Below are 14,556 nucleotides of genomic sequence, written 5' to 3' on the forward strand. Positions count from 1 at the left end.
TAAAATTTGTTTCAGGAATGTAGAGAAATATGCAACTTGGGGTTGGGGATTTAGCTCAGTGTTAGCGCGCATGCCTAGCAAGTGCAAGGCCCTGGGTTCGGTCCCCAGCTCCGGAAAAAAAAAAAGAAAAAAAAAGAAAGAAAAAGAAAAGAAAAAAGAAAAGAAAAGAAAAGAAAAAAAGAAAAAAAGAGAAATATACAACTTAAATAGCAAAAAAAAAAGTGCTCCATAATTACTGCTGCACGGCAGTCATTTCTGCATTTCCCATGTGTCTTAGATAACTATCTTGTCTGATAACACACAATATAAAGAGCAATTATGAAGAACAGACACTTACATATACTTCTAAAGTCTTACTGAGAATACCCTGTTAGCATTGCATAGCCAACCATAGGGGCAGCTGCGGTAGCAGGATATGCGCATGCCTGTTGATTCATCCCACTGTGCATGTTTGCAACATTACTTCCACATTGCTGAGTGCTATCATAACCCTTCTGGTAAGGCCTGTTGGATTACCAGTCCTACAACTACTCTATATGCAAAATTACTTCCTAAGCTCCCATTGTTGTAATTTGCAGCATTGTAAAGACCGTTCTGAGATTTAGCCCCCAAATCTCTTTTCTTTTCTTTTCTTTTTTTTTTCCGGAGCTGGGGACTGAACCCAGGGCCTTGTGCGCTTGCTAGGCAAGCACTCTACCACTGAGCTAAATCCCCAACCCCTCCCCCCCCCAAATCTCTTTTAAGCTGACTAGAGTAGCCTCTGTCATAGTTTTCTCTGTCTCTAAAGGTATTAAACCCACCTCTTTTGCCTGCAGAGTATCTGTCACGACCATCATCCTTCATGCCTCCTCTACCCCTGGAACGACTTGAACCTCTGTCTTCAACCAACTGAAGCAACTTGGGATTAATTGCTTGATTGCTTGAAAGCACAGAGATAAGGTCGCTCACCTACTCTATGTTATTAGATGTAAAGAAAGTGTATGCTGTGCCTGTTTTGGTACTGTGAGCAGTTCTTCCAATTCAATGAATATAATAATCCTCTGAGGGCGATCATAATGGATGACAAATTTCACATCTTCTACATCTAGCCCTCTGGAGGCCACATCGGTAGCAACCAGAATAGGAGCTTTTCCGTGTTTGAATTTATTTAGAACCCAGTCATGTTCCTGCTGACTCTTGTCACCATGGGTGCCCTTGGCAGCCCACCCATCTCCCCTCATTTTTCTGTTAAGTTCATCACATCTTCTTTTGATTTTAACAAAAACAATGTTTTTATTCTCCTTGTGACTCATGGTCTCTTCCATCAGACGAAAACGTTTTTCCATCCTTTTTGACGTCATGACACATCGACAATCTGAAGAATGTTACGGTTTGCACTCAGTCCCAGTGCATCACTATTGATACGAACGTGGTCTTTCAGGAAATCTTTAGCAAGTTGTCTTACTTCTTTTGGCCAAGTTGTACTCCACATTAGTGTTTGCCTATCAGGTCTTATTGGATCCACCATTTTCCTTATTTAGGGTTCAAATCCCATATCGGGCATCCTATCAGCTTCACCAAGGACAAGGTAAGTTGTTCTTCTCAAATTTGTTTCCCCACACCCTAAAAAGTCGATCAATGTTCCAGGTGTTGCGATACAGAGTTCCACACCTCTTTCCAAATTATGAATCTGTGGTCCTTCGGGAGCACCAGCATAGATGCAAATAGACTTCAAATGATGAGCTCTACGATATTCAGCCACGACTTCCTGCACCTGCTGTGCCAGTTCTCGAGTTGGTGCCAGCTCCAAACAAATGTGCCCATCACCTCTCTCTAGGAATGGCTGGTGGTTCTTGTGTACAATGATAGGCAGCAAATAAGATAATGTTTTCCCAGATCCAGTCAGAGCTACTCCAACCATATCCACACTGAGAGCAATGCCCAGCCCTGAGCTGGAATAGCAGTGGGTTCAGTGAAGTTCTTGTGATGGCCTTGCAATCACATCCATGGCATTCTCGGGAAAGTTTGCTTCATAAAAATTCAAACAGGTTTTCGACAGTTGTGACCAATAACTGTAATTTCCTTGCTTCCCCTGTATGTATCTACCTCTTGTGTGGTGTGCCTTGCCAAATCAGGGTATTCCTGATAAAAATTCTTCTCAAATTTGGGCAGCTCATCAAGATTCCACTTCTTTTTAACTTGTTTCTCCCCCAGGAATTCCAAACTTCTTTCCAGAGAGGAGTCCTGTTCTACTCCCTCCAAATCAAGGTGCACCAAACTCTCAATCCTGGCCAAGGTCTTGGTCACTAGAATAATTCGACATGGCATCAATGGTTGTGCTGTGTGAGAGGAATCCAGTGAAAGAGAATTCAGTTGTGATTCACAGTTGTGAGTTGATGAGAGGAGGCCTTGGCAATGGCGAAGCCTTTGTGGGGGTGGAGTGGGGGAGTGGGGTGTCACCAGTGGGATGGAGGTGATGGAGAGCTGGAGTTGTAAACCCAAGGACTGATGGGAAGGAATGAGGTCAATACAAAGCTTTCTTAGCTTCAGTGACTGCCTGATAGATCTGTAAGGTTCAGTTGTGTTTGTAGTCAACATGGATAGATAAGAAAGAACCTCAGTAACCCGTGAGGTTTGAAACCCCCACATCAGCATGTGAATATTTCACAGGTTTATGCACAAAATGAAGACTGAATTGCATAGGCCTGAAGCAGTGAAGGAGCTTCTGTTTTCACAACTTACATTGAGGATATAGCATGTCTCATAATCACCAAGAGCAAGAGGAGGAGGAAGGAGAAAGAAGGAGGAAGAGCGGGTCACTATTATAAAAGTCTAGGCTAGTACAAATTATAATTACCTTTCATAGTTTATAATTTATTGCAAATTAACTGATGAATCTTGTCATATAGAAGAATCCTTTAATTAAAAATAAAATAATGAAACTACCCAAAACTGTTAGCAAGAATTTGATTTGTCATCTTAACAAAAATGGTAGAACATTCTAGAAGTAAAATATTAGGTAAAATATTATCTGTGTAACAACTTCATGAAAACTCTAGAACACCTAGCTAATGCACGATAAAAGGCAGAGAATGTCAGCTAAGCTGAGAACCTCTCTGCTAGAGGGTCCAAGGATTGGATCCCATGGCTTACACATCCCAGATCATGAGGAATGACCCTGATGTCTGTTTGTCACTGTCAAATGTTGGAAGTCTTTTGTAAAGTATTACACATTTCTTTTCCACAGTTGATTGGAGACAAAATAGATACTTTACCTAAACTGGACCATTCAAAGTTTCTCTTCTGAGATTTTTGAGTTATTATTAGAAGCAAAGTATAGCTTTGGGTGACTGTGTATGTTTAGGAGAAGTACCATACAAAGAAAGAAAACCAGTCAGGAGAGAAATAATAAAATGGGTCAGATAAGAAAGGGAAGGGAAGACGGGTATGAAAAAATGCTAGAAGTCTTCTTAGTACTCTGCAGCTTCCTGGCCCATGAGCGTTCTCTTTGATTCCTAAGCTTCTCCAAGTCATTTTCATTGCTTACAGTATGACTCTTGCTTTGTATAAATGGGACTTTGAACTGTACATCTAAGATTCCCGCCCTTTTGGTTCATTTCTCTGTTTATACAATGTATTTGATTTGTTTTATTTGACAGGAAGTAGGGAGTGTGCCTGTATGCTACAGCCTGAATATGGCAGTCAGGAATTGAACCCATGTCAGGCTTGGTGCTTCGAGCCTTTACCAGATGAGCCATCTCAAAGGTCCTGCATTTTTGTTTCTGAGACAGGGTCATGCTAAATAGCCTTGGCTGACTTGGAACTCTTTATACAGGACAAGGCTGGCCCTGAGCTGGGAGCATGCCTCCCGTTCCTTCTCCTGTGTGCTAAGGTTGTAGGTATGCATCAAGGTGCTCAACTACAGTTCTATCTCTAAAGTGGGGACAGTGCTTGTGAGGTTAAACACAGTGGGGATCAATGAGGTTAGGAAGGAAGCATTTAAACAAATGGCCAACCTCAGTGACTGATTGCTATTCTTTCAAAAATAGATTATTCTGAAGCAAACATATTTTAACATATAGACATTTGCCATTAAGCACTGTTTAGTGGGTACAAGCTCACCTGATGACACTGCTCATGAGTGTTATAGGTTCATCTGATTACACGGTTAGTAAGTCTTGTTAAAGAGGACACATAGGTCTGTGGCTTTCCCCATGTTAGCCAATCACACCTTGTGAACATAGAAAGACCTCTCTTCCTGCACACATACAGCAGAAAAATCACATCGAAGACAGGCAGTTCTCTGAGTGAGACTCAGTGCATCTGGGTCCCTTTTGGGCTGTTTCCCCAGCATTGACATATTCACTGCTGGGGCAGCCCATCCTTGCTAAGGAAGCCCAAGGGTTCACAGACCCTGCCTGAAAGTTAGGAAAGCAACTGCTGAAAGGAGTCCATCGCCCTGCTGGATGATGTTTTTAGATGACACAGCTGCCTCTAGAGTCACTGTAAAACCCTCATTGGTCCATTAATTTAGACTTGGTGGAGTCCTTTTTTTTTTTTTGGTCTTATCAGTGCACTCTTGTGGGTGAATGGTCTGCACTCTTGAGGTGACAATCTTCTTGGTGGATTTTTGGGGGTGAATGGCCCCATCCATGTACTGTTGGGGTGAGCAGACTCCCCATCTCCCCACATCTCCCTAGGAAGGCCTGTTTAGGTCACCCTATTCTCATGCAGTGGCAAAGCATCGTCTCCTGGGAAGATCTACTTCCTTCTCTCTCGGTCCCTGGACTCCTCTAGGATCTATTCTCTGAAAACACAATAGGATCATATGCCTGGTATGATTTAGATGTTTTAGTGGCTTCTCTGAACTCTAGCATATAATCCTGATTCCTCACTGTGAAAGCTCTTCTGTAACTGTAAAAGGACTATTCTGCCCATCACACGAACAAAAACCAAGAACTGAAAATATAACCCATTTTTTATTCAGACAGACAGCAATTAGAAAACTGAAGCAAATTCTGTCTTTCTGCTGTTTAGTGCTTTTTGGAGTGAAGGAAATTAATTCAAAGTTCAGTTTTATCCTTCTTGCCAGATAGTTCTTATCATCAAGATGCATGTTCGGGTTACATGTCAACTCTGGGTGCCACACCTTAGCAATTATATACCTTGGCTTTTGAGTCTCTCATTAGTTCTAGTCTCTCTCTAGAACTGTAGCCCACACAGGTGGCAAGGCTGGCTAGCCAGGGAGCTCCATGCTTCTCCTCGGTGTTACCTCCCTAATGCTGGGCCTGCAAGCTTGCATCACCGTGCCCAGGGATTTTTCATGTGTCAACTTAGCTCTTCTTGGTTGTGCAGCCAGCACCTTACTGATAGAACTCACGAGTTACTATGTGGTTACCCTTGACAACAAATAGCAATGCATATTGTCCTCTGGTTTCAGTAAAGTCTGTAGCCAGAACCTTGGAATATAGTGAAGTAGAACTTGCCCTCTCACAAAGCAGTCAATTGTATTCTATCATCGGAAGGGTTAGTCTGTTAAACAGGAAACTGAAGAACACATACAATGGCCGATAAGGAAAACTTCTATAGGGACTAGAGGTGTAGTTCAGTGGAAGATCATTTGACTAACATATTCAAGGTCCTGGGTTTAAGTAGCAATGTCTAGAAAAAAATGGAGGAAAGGAAGGAAGAAAGGAAAGAAAGGGAAGAATCTATAAAGTCATTGTCCCCATAGTAATTATCTATAGTGAGGTCTTTAAATATAAATAATAATGAGAGAAAATTCAAGTGAGTTAATTAAAATTCTGAAAAAGCAATGCTATTTATCCAAGTTCTAATTTGAGCTCTCATTTGGCATGAAATAATGGAATAAAAAAATCACTTAAAATAATTTACTAAAAATAATTGTGCTCCTTGACCACAGCCCTGCTTGTGGGTGTATGCCCAGCTTTAGTTGGTTATCATTCCCACCAACCTTCCAGGAGTTTTCTTGGAAGCACTTACTCTGTGGTGCATGTAAAAGTCTACAAAAGTTACCCACAAGCCAGTTTCTCAGAAGGCTGGATACTTGCTATAAGAATTTCGGTGTGGTTATACTTAAGGTAACAACACGTCATATATTTTTCTAGAATAAACTAGAGAATGGTAGCTAAGATAAATGTAAAAATCTCTTGGATCAGATTTGAAACTAGTGCAGTAGTTTATAAAAATGTCAAAGCAATTCGAGATGGCATTCAAAGTGTTAGAATGAGATGGAAACAACCTAGTAACGTGGGTGCGAAAGTCCCAAGAGCTAACCAGAGACCACTGGAACCACTATAATGGACGGATAATGCATAAGCCATTTCAGTGATCCATTTAGATACATAGTTTGAATGTTAGTGTGCTGCATGCTGTAGTGCGATACCCAGAAGGCCAGAGGAAAGAGCAGCTGCCTGGTTTAGAGGCGTCTACGTGCATTTGTTCTTACTAGGAGGTGGCTGGAGAGCTGGGCATTGCAAACTGACATTTTAAAAGAGCAGTAATTATTTAAGGAGACCAATGGACTAATTGTGCACTGGCTCGTCAAATTCTAGGACACTGAGCACGGTGATGTCTCTGTGAGATATGAAGAAATATGTCAGTGATGCCAGACAAAGAAAGTTTATTTTACCGAATCAGACTTATGGGGACTTTTAGATGATAATATAAAATAGTTAAGGGGTGCTTAGAAAAGTCAGTGAAAGAAAAAAGTCACATTCTGCTTTAAACCAGTTTTTTTTTAATCTATTTTTATATATAACAAGGCTTGGAAGGGTATAAAAAGTTAATTTAATGGTACACACATGTCAACTTTCAAATGTATCAAGTCAATTTTGCAGGAAAAGTTGATACGTGTGAATGTAGGTGCCTGGTAGCCAGCCGTGGGAAGAATGTTCAGTGTCTACAGTCATGTGAAAGGGCAGCCTCACTTGGGTCTGTCTCGTGCTGCTCACATTTAGGCTGTATGGGACTCCTCTGGAAACCCCACAGAAATTTGGATTCCAATCTAGCAGGTGAGTGAGGTACAGGTTCTACACTTCTAACCCAGGGGAGGTTGTTACACTCTGCCTAACCCCCCCAAGATGAACCCAAAGTCCTTGACAATCTTGGCAAGCAGCAGATGCCTAATGCAAGCACAGTAGCCTTGTCCACTGAGCCTAAGCACACATTGTGTGTTTCTGTTCAGAGGATAAGAGGTCAGGATGCTGTTGAAGACCATCCAGTATCTTCTTTCAGAGCCTTTCAAAAGAAGTAATGTGGTTTGGGTTGATAGCGGAAGTGGCAAGTGTTCCAGATCCAATATGTTCATACTTTCAAAGCTTGCAGTTTTTACCATGTTTAAGTAGCACATTCTCCTTATTTACATTTGATGAGGAATAGATTGAGTAGCCCCAAATGACTGTCTGGTGTACACAAAGATTCTGAAAAGCCAAGTTCTCCATCTTCCTGCCTACCCCAAGTCCATATGAAGGAACTGTCCCTGTGTATGTACATGATGTCACTTACTGGAACATGCTAAATGCACGATCAATTCCCACTGTGTGATTTCAGTTCTTTGTTTGGAAGATTTGCTGCTATCTGGGATTCTCTGTTTCCCTTGAAGTCTCTGCTTCCCTGTGGTCTGCATGGTTGGGTGACTTACAGAGAGGGTGATCTAACTCTCGTGACGCTGAAATTCCTGTGGGTTGGTGAGAAACCTACATGCATTTCTTTTTTAAGCAGGCTCCATATTGCTTCCAGGCAAATAAGGCAGTGGACCACACTGTGGGAAACATGACACACTGAGCTGCAGAACATAACCTAGAATGGATTGTTACTTGTGACATCCTATGACATCCACTTTGAACCAAAAGTCTTGTGGATGTCCATGGGCTGTTCTGCCTCTGGGGGCCATGTTGATGTAAATGACCTGTACAGCCACTGAGGGCCATGATGGCGTCTGCACCTCATGCTGTGGCAGAAGATTGTGTTGATGTCTGTGTCTCTACTGCCACTGCAGACCATTCTGCAGTCCGTGGGATTTGCTGATACACAAGACCATGTGAAAATCCACGATCCATGCTCCTGCTCATGGTAAAGGGCAAGGAAGCTGCTTTTGCCACGGTATTGATGACTGTAGACTCACAGATGAGAAAGGGCTACATAGAAGGCCTATATGCTAACCTCTATCCCCTGCCCTACTCCAACCCCCCAAAACAGTAACAGCCGAGACAGAAAGACATTAATAAAACTCTTAAAGTTGTAATAAGGATTCTGAAGTTAGCTCCCCACAATTGATGTTGGGGTGTGCGTGGGGAAAACTTAGTTTTGTTTATGGGGCATGGGGCAACAGAAATTAGACTCTTTTGTCTTCTTCTTTTGGTGGGGGGGTTATAAAGCAGGAGGAGTAGATCTGGAAGGACTGGGAAATGAGTGTGATCAGGGTCTATGAAATGAAAGAGTAAAAATATAAAAACATTTTTATAATATATAATCCATGTATTTATGGTAGCTGAAAGTGTGGGCCCTTTATAGAAGGTGTTTGTAAAAGTTAGAAATAATAACAACACTTTCTGCACCTCATTCAAGGTTCTCCCAAACTGAGTGCATCCATGGACACAAAGCAAGGCTCAACAGATACAAGAAAATTAAAATCACATCCTGCCTCCTAGCCTATTGCCATGAGCTAAAAGCTGGATATCCTGAGGCACAAGCACACTGTTTGAAGTCAGCCTGGTCTACCTAGAGAGTTCCAAACCAGAGCTTTATAGAGATTCCATCTATAAATAAATAATAAAAACAAACTCTCTCTCTCCCTCTCTATCTATCCTATCTATCTATCTATCTATCTATCTATCTATCTATCTATCTATCTATCTATCTATCTATATGGCAGAAAGTGACCTCACATCAACTTCTGAGCTTCATATTAATAGGCATGGAGTAGTAGACCCTTACATATATCACACATACACACACACACACACACACACAGCGATAGAGATAGAGATAGAGAGACAGACAGACAGACAGACACAGACACAGAGACACAGAGACAGAGACAGTGACACAGAAAGAGAGAGACAGAGACAGAGACAAAAACAGAGTCAAGACAGACAGACTGAGATAGGGGCAGAGAACCTTTAGTAAGTACATGGACAAAATGTGAAAATAATTAAGCTGAGTGGAAGTGAGACAAACAGGGCACACAAAATGCATGCTATCTGAACCTAGGGGGCAGAAGAATCAGATCGCCGAGGCATAGTAGAACGCACTGGGGTCATTCTGTTGAATCGATGAAAATTTTGTGCACACATGTGTATGTGTGTGTACTACAGGAGTGCGTACTTTAGACTTATGAACCCACTGACAACTATCCCTTATTTATGCTAGAAAGATCTCTTAAAGTTAAGAAAGAGAGGTAAAAAAAAGTCAGAGGCAAACATCATATTAAATGTGAATATAACCTTGCTGACCCCTCCCTGAAGTATTCAAAGAAATAATAAAAATGAGAGGACACATTAATCTAAGAAAGGACTCTCTGTGGCGTGTTTTTAATGGACCTGCCATTTCTACTCTAGTGGACAATCCTGACCTTCTGGAATATCTGCGATATGAATAAATTGTTTGAAATGATAATGCTTAGTTAAGAAGTCTGATAGACCGAAAACACTTAGACTAACCATCAGTTGTGAGAAGCCCTGTCTCTAAAGTTCCTTCCCAGGACTCACAAACAGAAGTGTTGCTTCTCTTTCCTCACGCAAGGGGTGATTCTGGATTCCTTCTGCTGGCTAGCTGACTGCTGCATGAATGGCTTCTAGGAGGCAGCCAGGGCAACCCTTTCTGCTCTGTCCAAGTTGAATTGCTCCTGTCTTCTGCCAATGTGTGGCGTATTTCTGGTTGTATTTTCTGCAGTTTTTTTTTTCAGTCTCTTGCCTCTTCTTGAGCTATACAGCCACTTTTGCAGACATCTACATAAGCAACTGTCATATCACCATGGGAAAGGCTCAATGCCTTCCCTAGATGCTCATCGCCTGCAGCCTGATCCCTTTTCCTGCCTTAGTGAAGGGTTGTTTATCCCCCCCAACCACACCCAATTTCTTCCCCTCCTTGTGCTATTGTCCTCAGGATGACACTGTACTAGTTAGCCAGCAACTGTGATGTATCTGACTTCTTGTCCTTTCAATCTAATATTCAAAAGACAAGTCTGTATGCTCAGCCACAAGATTTTGAAATGATTCAAGGCCCCAAATCATAGAGGATCTATCTGAGTTATACTCATTGCATTATATGTAGGGCAGGAGAGCGATGTGCAAACTTAAAAGTGGTTCTATTTGGAGAAGCCTCAGACACAGGATTATTTTTTCAATACAACTGAATTAGGAAATCCTTGTTGACCTCTTAGCTGATTTTAAACATGAAACCATCTGAAACCCACTCTTCCACTGGTCCTGGGTAACTTGTTAAAAGTTTCATGCTTTCTTTAACAGCGCCTCTTCCTAGTTTATAGGTCTTCAAAGTAAAAATGAAGACACTCCCTAGGCATCTCTAAACTGTGTGGTAGAGATGACGAGTCTAGTTTATGCGGGACTCCTTGTCTCCCTGAAGCATCGTGCTCCCCTGTAGTGTTTCTAGACTGACTTTATTCAGTTGAGGACACTGCCACCCACTCACGGAACACTCCAGCCATGGCTGCTCCGCCCTGAGAGACACAGTGAGGCATATGCTAAATTCTGAAGACTTGGTTCAACAAAAGTAATGTAATATTTTACAATTTTATAATGACTGTGCATTTAAAGCTATTTTGGATAAACTGGACTAAGATTCATTGCTAAAACCAACGTTACCTGCTTTAATCTCTCCCTAAACTGGGACTTGTAGAAAAATTACTATTGTATACATGGGTCATTTGGCATTCTACTTTTGTTTGGTTTTGGCGTTCTGAGATGGGGGGTAGTGGTTCTCATTTTGTAGCTGAAGTTGGCCTCAAATCAGTCTTCTGTTTCAGCTTCCTCAGTCTTGGAACTCCAGGCAGGTGCCACCATGCTTGGCTTGGCGTTCCATGTCTACTAGACAAGCTTGCTTTTCACATGGCCTTTATGCTGAACACGTGAGCGAGGAGACTCTCATCCCTGCCCCTAGAATTGCACTTCACATGAGTACTGGACAGCATCTGTCAGTGTGAGGCAGACCGTGCCAGCCAAAACAGCTGAGAAAACTGTTGGGCCCAGGAAGTGACGCTGCCATGAAGTGTGACTAGGACAATAGGACGGTTCTGGTGGCTGTGTCAGAACTTGTTGATATTTGCTCCTCAGCGGCTACAGCCGGGATGTTTGCAGCTGAGTGGTCAGACCGTCAGGCTTTGAACGGAGCGGGGCAGTAACACAGCAGCCAGGAGTGGAGCTTGGGAGGCAGGTTAGTGCACAGTGTTTGCCTAGCATGTGTCAGGCCCTGTTTTGCTATCCAGCCCCACCAAAGCAAAACAAAACAGAACAGAACAGAAGAGCAAAATAGCCAGGAATGTATCACAAGAGTAAATGAAGCTTATGCGAGTCTAAAGCAGTGATTCTCAAACTGTGGGTGGTGACCTCTTTGGCAAACCCCTCTCTCAAAAATATTTACATTACCATTCATGACAGTAGCAAAATTATAGATGAATGAAGTAGCAAGGAAAAATAATGCTATGCTGGAAGGTCACCACAACATGAGGAACTGTGTTAAAGGGTTACAGCACTAGGAAGGTTGAAAACCACTGAGCTAAAGTTTTATTTTTTCTCTTTTAAAGACAGCTTCTATGTGTTTACTGTGACATAGTTACTGCAGGGACAGAAACGCCTGCCTACATCAGCATTTTCTTGCCTCATTCACGGAGTAGAACCTTTTTTATTAATGTGAGGCCTGACTTAATCCTAGAGGCTTTCCTTAACAAAGTAACAAAGTAATTACTAAACGGTTTATTCTACCAGTTCCCATGGAGTCAAGCTTACAGGCTTTAAAAGTGAGCAGAGAAGCAAACATCTTTCTCCCAAGACCCATGGGGTCTGCTGCTCGGCACAGGGTGGAAATGCAGAAAGGCCCACTCACCTGCACTCTCAGCTGCACGCTCTACACCTGTGTGATACCTCCCACAGGTATGGCATTCTTCTATCACTTTATGCGTTTGTTTAATTTGTATGTGGTGACTGTAAATGTTCTCGTGTGTGTGTGTGTGTGTGTGTGTGTGTGTGTGTGTGTGTGTGATGTTTTCCTTATTGACTCTCACTTTAGTTTTGAGTCAGGGTCTCTCCCCGAACCCAGAGCTTGTTGGTTTGAGGAGGATGGCTGACAATAATCTGATCCTTGGATCTGTCCCTTTCTGCCTCCCCAGCTTGGGCTTAGACACTTGTGGATGGCTTTTACATGGGGGCCATGGATTGTATTCAGGTCCTAGGGCTTGTATGGCAGGTACTTAACCAACTGAGCCATCTCTCCAGACCTTTTGCCACTATTGAAAATGAGTTTGTTGTTCAGTCCCCTAATCCTGTTCTCTCCAGTTATTCTTTGATGAAAATGACAGGCAGTTAGAAACAAAGTACAAGATTTCTGGAAGTTTCTCTATGAATTCTAAATATGACCCAGGAAAGCCTCCAAGCTCATCGCGTTCCACATATGTCTTCACTTTCTTGTTTCTGCCTTTCTCCATAATTTTCTGTCTTCTGTTCTAACACACCTGCAGTGTATGGATGACTCGGTCCAGTGGCAGGACTCGTGCTTAAACCGTCAGATTAGACCTCTATAATCTATTGTCCTCCATCAGAAGAAATCTTTAAGAACTCCGTGCATGCCATTATGTCAATGGGCCACAACACGTAAGCTTTACAAAACTTGAAACATTTTGAGCTATATGCCAGAATTCTTATGAGGCTACTTAACATTTATAGCTTCAGTTTTTAAACCCTGCAGACTTAAAACATATGCAGTGCAAGCTTTGTTCGGTTGCAGAACAGATAATTTAAAATCAGGCCTCTCTTCTTTGCGAAGTGTGAATGCAATCATAGAAAAGGGACAACGTTTATGTCACTCTGCAGCAATGACGTTCACATGCTGACTTTTTTTAATAATATACTTTTTAAAAATGTTAGTTAAAAGTTACTTTTATGCCAGATTTTTTTTATTTTTTGCTCGAAGAAGCACATGCATCTAACTTATGTGTCATACACATATTTATAATGAAAAGATTGGTGTATTTAAATGTAAATTGGGTTTAATGTCAGAAACATTAACATCCCACTTTTTAACTATAGTAAGTTTGAAGGATAAATTAAAACAATCAACTGAAAATTACCAGTTGGCATTTTCAAAGCATTATCCTGACTAAAATGTTTCATGCTGACATATCTAGACCTGACGAGATGACTAACTGGAGATTCCTCATGCTTGTCATCTTACAACTTCCCATGTAAATGCATCTGGCTGACAGGGACTTAGAATTACTGTAGCAAACAATAAAATTATGTTATGCAAGGGAACAAGTTATAAAAAGAATATTTTTATTGTTTTTCCTGATAGAGATAAATGTACTCTGTAAGAGTTTTTTTTTTCTTTTACTTTTTGCTTTTACTTTTTTTGGAGGTGGTTGTTCTGCTTTCATCATGGGTCTCACCACTTTGCCAAGGTTGACCCCAAAATTACGATCCTCTTGCCTCAACCTCTCCAGTGCTAGATTTAGACATGTACTATATGCCCAGTGTCCTGGGTACTTCTGTATTGGTCACCATCAAGACGTTGTAGGTGGCTCAAATATAATAGGTGTCTTTCAAGTTTGTATGAGAAGTCCCTCCTAAGCACGGAAGCTGGTGTATCGAATCAGATGCAGAATAAAGACAAGGCAATCTACTTTCAGATTTCTTAGGCCATAGCTGTTACAGGCTTGGTTCAGAATTGCTCCAGCCACTTCTCTTGCTGTTCATAAATGGTGACGGATGTATCTGTCACTTATTTCTTATGTGCTAGGTAAACACTGCATCCCAGAGGCTCATGAATGCTTATCAAAGGTCATGGGCTGTGCAGTGTTCAATGTAGTTCAAATTTGGGAATCATTGCTAAGAACCCACATAGGCTCTGATTAAGGGAACTCCATCTCTATACAGTTTTTTAATACAAACCACGATGATGTGGAGTTCAGATGCAGCTGTGACCTGGTGAGCAGATAGCTTTGTGTAACTAAACGTCCCTTTAGCAAAAAGTTGTGTTGTGGATGTGGCAAAGGCATGAACATGCTCTTCTCTTTGTATGTGTGTGTCCAGAGGTTGGCATTTCCGAAGGCCAAAAGTCAACACATTAGCTGGACTGACTGTTCATTGAGCTCCCAGGATCCTCCTGTCTCTCCCCGCACTCCAACACCCACCCACTCCCACCCCAACCCTGCAAGTACCAGACCCGGCCTTTACAGGGGTGCCTGAGATCCAAACGCAAGTCTTTGTGCTTGAACATCTTACTTTGCCCATTGAGTCATTTTTTTTTAGTAGAATAGCGTTCCTTAAACGTCTTTCCAGCCTACGTTTATACACTGGATCACACCCTGTTGAAGCCACGTAC

At 41.9% G+C, this 14,556-nt stretch overlaps 1 protein-coding gene and 1 pseudogene across 5 annotated transcripts in view; both read right to left on the reverse strand.

Moving 5' to 3' along the window:
* Positions 1 to 14,556, reverse strand: part of Odad2 (outer dynein arm docking complex subunit 2) — a 194,265-nt gene that overhangs the window by 29,449 nt on the left and 150,260 nt on the right. The gene's annotated exons all lie outside the window — the stretch shown is intronic.
* Ddx5-ps1 (DEAD-box helicase 5, pseudogene 1) lies at positions 359 to 14,546 on the reverse strand (annotated as a pseudogene).

Source organism: Rattus norvegicus, chromosome 17, assembly GCF_036323735.1.
Source record: "Rattus norvegicus strain BN/NHsdMcwi chromosome 17, GRCr8, whole genome shotgun sequence".
In the NCBI taxonomy this organism is placed as follows: Eukaryota; Metazoa; Chordata; class Mammalia; order Rodentia; family Muridae; genus Rattus; species Rattus norvegicus.